Consider the following 10,562-nt stretch of genomic DNA (forward strand, 5'->3'; position numbering starts at 1 on the left):
ATACACAAATACATCATATTTGTAATATAATGCACGCTCATATATATAATGTATCGATGGTATAATGGATAAGTAGTCCACGTCGCGTTAAATGGATGATAAATAGATTATCTTTCTAATGATTGCATGAACGTGGTATTACGTGATATTTGCATTCTTTGCTCCATCTATGGTATTACGTTTTCGCAAATTGAGTATCCGAGTAGTACATTACTCGGGGCATCGGTGCACCGCACTGTACTTCGAAGTAGTTGTTGATGTAATACGCGTAAACTAACGACTAATTGTAAGTGCAATAGTCCAGACGACATGGATAATACTAAATTTGACTTTCATCTGCTGCAAGATTATTCACGTTGCATATTTTTTATTACGCTAATGTTCATCACTCTCGTTACGACGGTATCGTCACAGCATACAACCGATCGATCTATTATTTCGAAGAATTTTACGGAACGCCAAAATCAATGTGACAGAACATTGAATTATTTAATACCTTGTACGGCGACATTTATCGAAGAATATTTCGACCATCCGGAACAAATTTCATTTTTACTACCCGATGTGCTGGAAGACGTTTCCGCTGTCATAGAACTGTTGATGAACGAATTACGCGTGACAAGCGTTACTTACTCATTAAACGTCAGTCTGATGAATAAAATGGAAACATACGATACTTTGACAAATGTTGTTATTCTATTGGAGAACGGAATCGCTTTCGAAACGAACAATTTCTCCTTTCTCAATGATTGTGAGTACAATTGCGATTTTATAGTAGTGCTAACGAATCTGTTCGCCGATGAAGAAAGCTTCCTGATAGAAGCTGATACGCTAGTACAACAAATGTCACTGCGATCGATTTTTAAGCTCCAGATATTGGCGTCAGTCGGAGATTCGGTTCTGCGCGCCAGTAGCCTTTCAGTTCGGACCAACGATTCGTACGCACTTGCCAAATCAGCACTTTCAGGCAGATGTGAACAGGAAGCTTATATTGCAATTCGATGGCAGGATTTCACAAATAAAGCGGAACTATTATTCGGTGCTAATACCGTGAATGCGGCCATGTTCGATAATTTTCCATTCACGGTTCTCGAGAACGACACTAACCATTTGAGATTCGGTGGAGTAGAAGGCTCAATGGTGGAAGAAATTGCAAGTAACTTGAACATCAAGCTGAACAGACAGCCGATTGAATCGTCACCTCAGATTCCGATCAGTGCAGAGATATATCTGAGACTTCATAACGCGACTAACGATTTAGTGTTTGGTGGTATCTTGTGGAATTCAAGCCGAAAAATGACATATACCACCTGTTATGGTATGGTGCATATTTCGTGGATGGTACCGGTGGAAACAAACGTTTCTCTACGTGGTTTGATAGCTCCATTCAACCAGAATATTTGGTGTGCTATATTTTGCGTTTTAATTATTGGTGGACTCGTAAAACAATTTTTTATTCGTGAAATTACATTTTTGGATATCGCAGCATTGATTTTCGGCGTAGCAGTGTCTCAGCCGAAAAGAACTTCCAGCAGAATTCAATTTATATCTTGGGCATTATTCGGGTTTTTTCTCACGCAACTATATCTAGGATCGTTAGCTGATTATTTAATTAGTACATCGGATATGCAGATAGAGACTATGGAGGAGATAGCTAAGTCAGGATTAACTCTAGGTGGGACTCAGCAATTCGCGAATTTGTTACAAACACCTGATAACGATGACGTTGAGCAAGATAACGTTGACCGAATAATTCGTAAGAATTTTCATGTTTTGAAACGTCACGAATATATTAATCAATTCGAGGAGATTGTGAAGGAAGGAAATAATAGTTTAGCTCTTCTCGTAATGTTGAACTTGACAAATCATCACCGCGGTTCTAATATAGGATACGGTCATATTACAAAAGAAACTGTGGGCAGTTATCCATTGGCCTTTGTCACCCGGCGAGGTTTTCCATACTTGAAAGAATTTAATTTCAGGATCCAAATACTCGTTCAAGTTGGTCTTGTGGAATATTGGTCAAACATGGCAGCATTGCAAAAAAATTATTTCATCAAGGAAATAGAAAACAATTCCAAACTTGATATCAATGATATCGCACCGGCCTTCTTCCTTTTGATCATGGGATATCTTGGTGGATTCTGCCTGCTGATTATGGAAGTTATTTTTTATCCATCCAAATTGTTGTCATAAATTCATTGTCTAACGCTTTTATATAAATAGATGATTTGTTTGAATTATCTCTTGCGATTATTGTACACTTTTAATTCTAAACACATGAACATATCTTATTAATTGTTGCATATGAGTCTCTTCTTTATCCAACATTACTGTTCAATAAATTCGTACAATGCGGTGCCATTCTTTCATTTTTGATGGAATACCGGAACATTATAATTTATTGCTTATTATATGTAGCGTATTGTATATTATATTACGCGTAGCGAGCCTGGAAAATGCAATTCGAGAACATATATGCTCGAAGTACACTTTTCATCTTATTAAAAAATAAAATTTCCAGTAAAAAAGTTTAATCTTGCATTTTTTTATATTTACTCTTTCGCGTTTACTACATTTTAGATCATGCTTTGACGTTCAATATATCTGTAGAATATCTCAAGTCCGTTATATCTCTTTTTTTATTTATCTATTTTTTTAAACCAGACGTTTTTATAAAAGGTTAGTATATTTACGTCTTGTCTTATCAAAACTTCAGAGTCCAACATTAAGTGGTAATTTGAAACATGCCATATTTATAATGAGATTATCTCGGTTGAACGAAATATGAAAAAAGTAATGTATAATTTCATTTATTTATACATGATTTCGTAATAAATATTTTATTTTAATTGCACATTATGAGACGATATTGCTAACATTCAATAGTTTTAAGGATAATATTTTTATCACATATTCGCTGAAATTTCTTCTCGGTTATACGATAGCTATCCTGGCTCATTAACTGTTCATAATAAGTCTATCGAGATTCCGTGGAATATTTAACTACGTCTCCTAGATAAAATTGCCTCGCGGCGAGTTAATTAGAAAAGTTCCCGGCTAATTTCATTAAACCTCTCTCTGTTTATCTTGTTGAAGGAGTAAAACTTAAAAAGCAAAATGTCGATTTTAAAATTTACGTAATGACATTATTAGCTGTGATCTATTAAATTAGTGATCTATTAATTTGGTGTAAACAATTTTCATGTCTACTATATAAAGTTCGTAATAGTTACAATAAAGTCGAAATGAAATTATTACCAATGACTTTACGTGTAGCAATGATAGTTTTGGTAAAGAAAATATTATATTAGGTTAAGTAAAAAGTCATCGCGTATTTTTTAGCTCAAAGTTGTATATACAATATCTTCGTCAATAATGAATGAAATTCAAATTTAAAAAAAGGGTTTTAAAGCTTGAAATCTCTACTTTTAAAAGCTTATCACATTTTTTAAGTTTATATGAGTTTGATCATTTTTACATACCAAAAACTACGAGCTGAAAAAGACGAAAAATTTTCTTCTCACTTTGTGGATTTGTAACGTGTCCAAAACGAATTTGAGAAAATTTTCGATTACCTATCGTGAAAGCTTGATACTTTCTCTACAAAATCGTTTTTTTTAAATATTCCTACGACTTTTGATTACTGAGTTATCGTGGATTAAATAAAAAAATTATTTTTACTTTAATTGCTCATAACTCCATTAAAAATTGTCGTATCGTATAATTTAAAAAAGAGATTTTTAATGCTGAAACTTTACTCTATCAAGATAAATTTATATTGTTGATAAGAAAGTAATTGCGGTTTTTACTGATAGATGTCTTTTAAAAAAACGCGATGACTTTTTACTTAACCTAATATGTATATTTTTATTATTTTAAGCTTCTTATATTGTTTATATAATAAACGTTATGTATTAAATAATTACTTAATTCATGGCCTATTATATATACATATGAGGTACAATATTTAAATACGCTTTTTTATAAGTATTTATGTTCCGAAAAATTTGAAAATATTAATTTTTACTTTACTATTCCGTATCGAATTTCGTATTTGATTAAATGTGATATCGCTTATCCAATCCTGCATACGATTGATCGTTATTGGATATTTCGACAGAATTTTACTTTTAAAGAATACGTTTTTTAAATGAAAATATTATAGATGCAATATTAACATTATTGGATTCTAAAATTTTAATATTATGTATTTTTACAGTGATAATGTTATAGAAATGTTAATGCTTTCATATTAGTCTGATTAAAAATTAATTATACGCTAAAATAACATTATTTAAAAATAAATTGTGTGTTACTTATATATATAAAATTTCAATTTCGATCGCAATTTTCTATTACTAGTCAATTTAGTATTCGATACAAGCATGCGAATTAATATATTGTTCTTAACTATTAGGAAATTGATATTTAAATATATTATTGCGCATTTTTCTGAATTTTATAGTCTTAGCATGATATTGCATAAAATCTAGCATAAGTATACAATAAAATATATAATTTCTGTAATTTTTGATCAATAAAATAGAAATAATACAAAAGTACATATATGTGTAACGTCAATTTCTATTTTCTTCTCGTATATGAGTGTTCATAGTTACTCTTTTGATTAATACGGAAGAGCAACAGGACGAAAGGAAGACAAGTTAATTCTATCCTTTTTATATCTATCCTATTACACGATCGATCATACGATCGGATTACGGTACGACGTTATTCGACGATATTCTATGGACTTTTGTACGAGCGAAAAAGTCAAAGAGCAAGATGGCATCGTTAATCAGAGAGAATCCAAGCGTGATTTCCGGTCATCGGGTCAATATATCAGCGACAAAACGAACCAAACTGCAGACGAAAGGTACGGTATACTACCGTATACCCGATTGGCGCGAATGTTCGTGTAATCAGCTATTGGCGTTGAGTTTACGTTCTAATGACAGTGAAGCGTTCTGTCGAAATGCAATCTGGAGCGCGCGACATACCATATCGGAAATAGAGGTCACGATATCATAATGAATATCAGCATACTAACAAATCTTCGACTATTTGTATTTTTCAGCGATTTTATTCTATAATGAAATGGCGTTAATTACTTAGATGCTAATATGTATAATATAATGATCTACAATATAATTTAATGCACTGTTGTTTTATAAGCGATATTTAAGCAAAAACACATTCATATACTTTGGATATTTAATTCATAGACAGTACTAGTGGATAATTTGTGAAGAATTGCTAAAAGAAGTTGTAAGAATTGAGAATGGACACGCGATTTGTGAAAATTTAAAGATTAATCGAACTGATAAAATTTATTTCGCGCATAATTCGAGAGAATGTCGATAGCGAATAACCGAAAAGAATGAGAAAGTCCGCATAAAATACGTAGGAATATATGCAATTTGGTATCCGACGGAGCCAAATCTACGCTGTTCTCTTCGAATTTTGCGCTTTACGAAAACATGTAATTCAAGCTGAATCAAAGTTTATAGAGAATCAAACTAATTGTAAGATAATGAAGTTAAGAAAGAGAAGTAGGAAGCCGAAGAAGTACTATAGAGTGGGCTCCGCAACTACAATTTATAGCTACGACTTACTAAGCCTGATCTGGTGCGATCTTCTTCCACCCTCCACTTTCGTTCCTACCCTTTTTTTACTTATTGCTTTTAGTCAGGCAAGTCTCTTCATTTTTAGTAACAAGTAACGGCGAGATATATACAGACGTTTTGGCGCCGGAAGCGAGGCGACGCGACGTCTCGACGGTGTTGAATCGAGATCTTGGCCACTGTGTACTGCGCCATTTATATGGATCTCGTTTTCATTTTTTTATTTTTTTTTTTCGCGACATGGATATTCCGCATCGTCGATCGCAAGAGGACTCGTTAAGGAAAAGTCAATTACTTAACAAACCTTGGCATCCTTTCGATTTTAATCCATTCAAGATATAACGATATAAATTCTCATGTGAATTTATTTAGAAAATTAAATCAATTCCATAGTTTAACCCTTTGGTATATACATATGTACAATTCGATGAACTAGATATTATTGATTTATTGATTTTATAAAGAGCGAATTGTAGAATGAACGTATGAGGTGTGGCATTCAACTATAAAAAGTGATTAACTAAACTGTTCCCTCTATACTATATTGTACAAAAAACTTTACTACAAAACATGTTTATTTTTTCTATCCTTTTTACGGATTGTGTACACTATAGATAATATAATGCCTGCATTCTCTCAGTTGCATTATGTTGAATAAAAATAATGAAAGACGTAGATTTTTATCGCGCTATGCGGCTATAGTTATCATATTTTTAATATAAAATTTGATAAAATAAAATACTAATAAAAATTTTTATTTAATCTGAAGAATCTCAAAAATAATAAATTTTATTTTTAAAATTGCGAGAGAAAATAATTGCTAATGACGCAATTTTCAGTATTCCAGACATTTTTAATGAAACTCGAATTGTGCTTTTTTCTTTTCTTTTATTTATTATAAATAAATTGCATCATATATTTATGACAAATTGCAATTACTGAATTAATTATTAGCCAATTATTGTAGATAAGTATGCTTCTCTTTAAACTTTCATGTTCTTGAAAAGAAACACATACCGCGCAATACTTCCTTTCCGATCAATTAGAATACAAAATATAATATCAACGTAATTAAATTGTAGCAAAATAAAATTATTACCAATTTTATTGTCGTTTAAAAATCAAGCTATCATATCTTATGATAAGATGTAATACAATACATATATAAGATGTGCTATTGTACACGAATTTATGCTGGCTATATTAAATAGAAAAGATAAAACGTATATTATTCAAAATTCAAAAAACTGGGTTCAGAAATATGGATGATGCTAATTTACGAAATAATAACGAAAGATCGGTTATCCTTGAATTCAGAATGTTTTTATGAGATTGGTGACCTAATTTTGCTCAGTCCACTAGTTAATAGAATAATGTCTGCTTCTTCCTTTTCCTTTTTTCTTTCTTTTCTAAATCTAGACAAACTCTGATTTGTATCTTTTTTTATATGAATATATATTGTTTTTTAATGTGTCGACAGTTTTATTAAACTTTTCTTTAATCTCGGTATTGCACATTGCAATTCATTTTTGTTTAATCGATTGATCTTGATCACGTAATACGTAATGTGAATTTATTATAGTAATATATGTATATATTATCATATTTTTTGTTAAAATTTATTAAATGCCTAATTTCTTCATATCTTACATACAAATACACACACACACACACACAAAACGTATCATAAAAAAGAAGAACAAAAAGTATTCCTAGGCGTAAGAAAAAGCAGTGCCAAGTGAAAAGAAAAATAAGTTTGAAATGTAATATTGTAAGATAAATACAACTTTATACAGTGATAGATTAAAATGATAGAGTAATAACCTTATCTTTATGCATCGTTTTCATGTTTTATCACAGATTATTTGATGGAACGCAATGGACTTTTTTTTTTATGTTAGCTTATAGAAATGTAGACAAAGTAGCGTTGACAGAGAGATAAAATAATCCATGCGATATATAATGTGAAGTAAAAGTTTGAAAATGTGAAATTTGGGATTTTGCGAACTCGGAGAGGCAGATTACTCTTTCGCTAGTAATGTCGCTTTTGTTTGAGTATGACCAATTTGTACATTTTTAATCTTTTTAAATAACGCTATGATTTTTAAATTCTTGAATAATTTAAATATTTCTTTATAAATTAACTTTTCAGTGTTTTGTGTGTATTTTGAATCTTGATGTACAAAATCTTTTTATTTTATTTTTTTATTTTTTATAATTTGTTTCATCATGGAAAGTCTCGAAAGAATTCACATCTATTTTAGTTGAAGCGGAATGGAACGTGTACCTACATTCGCATTCTCTCTGTATACTTGTAGAAACTTTTAATTACATCATACTCGAAAGGTCTTCTCGTTAATTTAATGAGAAACTCTCGCAAATGTATTGTCCTCTACAAGATAAAGAACAAGTCGTGGTAAATTACACAGTAAGTTAAAAATTTAGTCAATTCAAACTTTTATACCGTTCTATAGGTTGTGCAATCAATAGTAATGGATTAGAGTTGGTGTAATAATGTATTGTAATCAAAGTTATGAGTTTATAGCTAATATCGAGATATAAAGGAAAGGAAAAATCCCTATTATAAGATACCGAGTTCATTTTGGGTAAGTGCTAGATGTTTATAGGAAGAATTAAAAAAAATAATAAGTCATTTTGAAGAGAATTTAACAAACTTTAAGATAACGTTCCATAAAATTTAATTCAAATATCATTTTTTTTTAAATTAAAGAAATGTAAAAAGTGAGCAAATCGCAAAGTCAAAAAATTGTGCTCCGTAATATGAGGTGCTCCGAGAAATCGATAGAAAAAACGCAAAATATTCATATCAGTATTGCAATTAAAAAACTTTATTTGATGTTTCTAAAATACAAACAAACACAGGTAGCGTGCGCGAAAAATGAGTATGCGATAGATTATACCCAGAACTCGTTTTCAGGTAGTTGGAATCAAGCATCACCGGTATAGACACTCGACATTCATTCCGGTTGTCTTTTTTGTTATTGTACAGTAACATTTATACTTTAGCAATGATTTTCACTATTAACATAGTAGCATGGATTATTTCATACTAGGAATACCCTAGCTATCTCATATTATGATTTCCACGCCTGATGGTTTTACAATCATCAAATCTAACTTCTGTAATTAAACCATTCAACATATCTCGTATTTTTCTATTAGTACGACCTTATTATATTACTACATGAAGAATTTATTGCTAAATATTTATTTATTAAATAATAAACAAAGTTTAAATGCTCACATCTTAATGAAACTTGAAGACATCCAAATTCTAAAATCTTGTTTTACAATGACTACAGGCATCTAATAATGAATTTTCTATTAAATAGTTTTCAATCCAAGAGCAATAAATTCATGGTGGAACTAATAGATAGCGTTTATTAATTTAGCAGAAACGTCGCTATTTCATATTAGATGCCTATCTCATAATAGAGATTTTTCCTCTAATTCCACGTTATTAGATATTATTGTCGCAATATTATTGTCGTTTGATAAGCATCTGATTGGTTGTTTTGGCAAAATTAATCGTTAATTATCATAACTAGTTCACCTTTTAATGAAGATTCGCTGTAATCGCGCGTTGCCTATACTTGGAATTTTACATTGCATATTAAAGATATTGGAGAAAGGATTACCTAGACTTTGTCTAAACGCGACTTGATTATAATTATCTCAGTGCGGAGGTGTTTCAGGAAACGTAGGATATGGATCAGTGCAATAGGTTGCCCTGTATGTATTCTTTTGTTTGGATAAAACGGCTACTTTTCTGTAAACAATAAATACATCAGCGAGTCATCTTCGTTTTGTCTTTTGTTGTTATTGTTGAGCTCATTGTTCTTTAAAATTGTCGACTTCTTTTCACGTATAAAGTCGCAATTGTTTCTTTTATTAATATCCGCTTGTTTGGAACGATCGAACTATCCATTTTACGACCTAGAAGATAGGTCCTCACAGCCTTGTATGCCATAAAGAAAGCACGCGGTCTATTGATTTTACATTTACCTGGATGCATGGAGTAAATATCCGTGAAGCGTGATAGTTACACGTGGGATTGCTGTACACAACGTCGTTTGGCGTCAGCCAAACCGTATCAAATCTATTCAACGTCAGTGTTACATCGCCCCCATCGAGTAGTGTAATTTGCTTCGCACGCGATTCACGATTTAACATGCGAACGTGTCCACGTGGTGCGATAGATCAGTGCGTTAAATCGATTGCTCGCTACTTGCGAGGAAATCCTGTTTTCCTAAGTATAGTTTCTTATTCCCAAAATTTCTTATTTCAAAAATATAAAGAATGTATTTACGTATGTCGAACATTATATATTTACATATTTATTTCTTTCGATAATGTGTGCTGCAACGATCTCTTTTTGTTCGTAGTTTCTACTTTGTCGTTAACTTATCAAATTCTTTTACGGTTTTTTTCTTTTTAATTTATTATATCACATATTAATGTTTTATAAACACGTTAATATTGCTGCTGAATAGAATAAAAGTTAAATAAGATTAATAGACAGTTTCATCGTTTTACTATTTCTTACTTTTTGTTTTGTAAATACATATCAAGTTATTTCGAGAAAAGCTTATGTATAATATATCACAAGATTTGATGCGAAGAAAACTGTAAAGAAAATTCTCAATTGCCATAGCTGCTATTAAGTCGAGAAGATATTTAAGATGATAAATGCTTTTCACGAGTACCTTTTTGGTAGCGCTCGTAAAGGGGAGAGAAGAAAATACGGGACCGTTTCTGAAAACTTCAGGTTCATTTCGCGCGGACGAATAAAAGTAATTTGCTAAAGGGTCTCCGCCTAATCCACCCACAATCCCGCTAGCCAAATTCTCTTTTCCTGTCTTCGTGGAAAATCCCTACCGTATATACGTCCTACACCTTGTATATACTGTGGCT

This window comes from Trachymyrmex septentrionalis, unplaced genomic scaffold (genome assembly GCF_001594115.1).
Source record: "Trachymyrmex septentrionalis isolate Tsep2-gDNA-1 unplaced genomic scaffold, Tsep1.0 scaffold196, whole genome shotgun sequence".
Lineage (NCBI taxonomy): Eukaryota > Metazoa > Arthropoda > Insecta > Hymenoptera > Formicidae > Trachymyrmex > Trachymyrmex septentrionalis.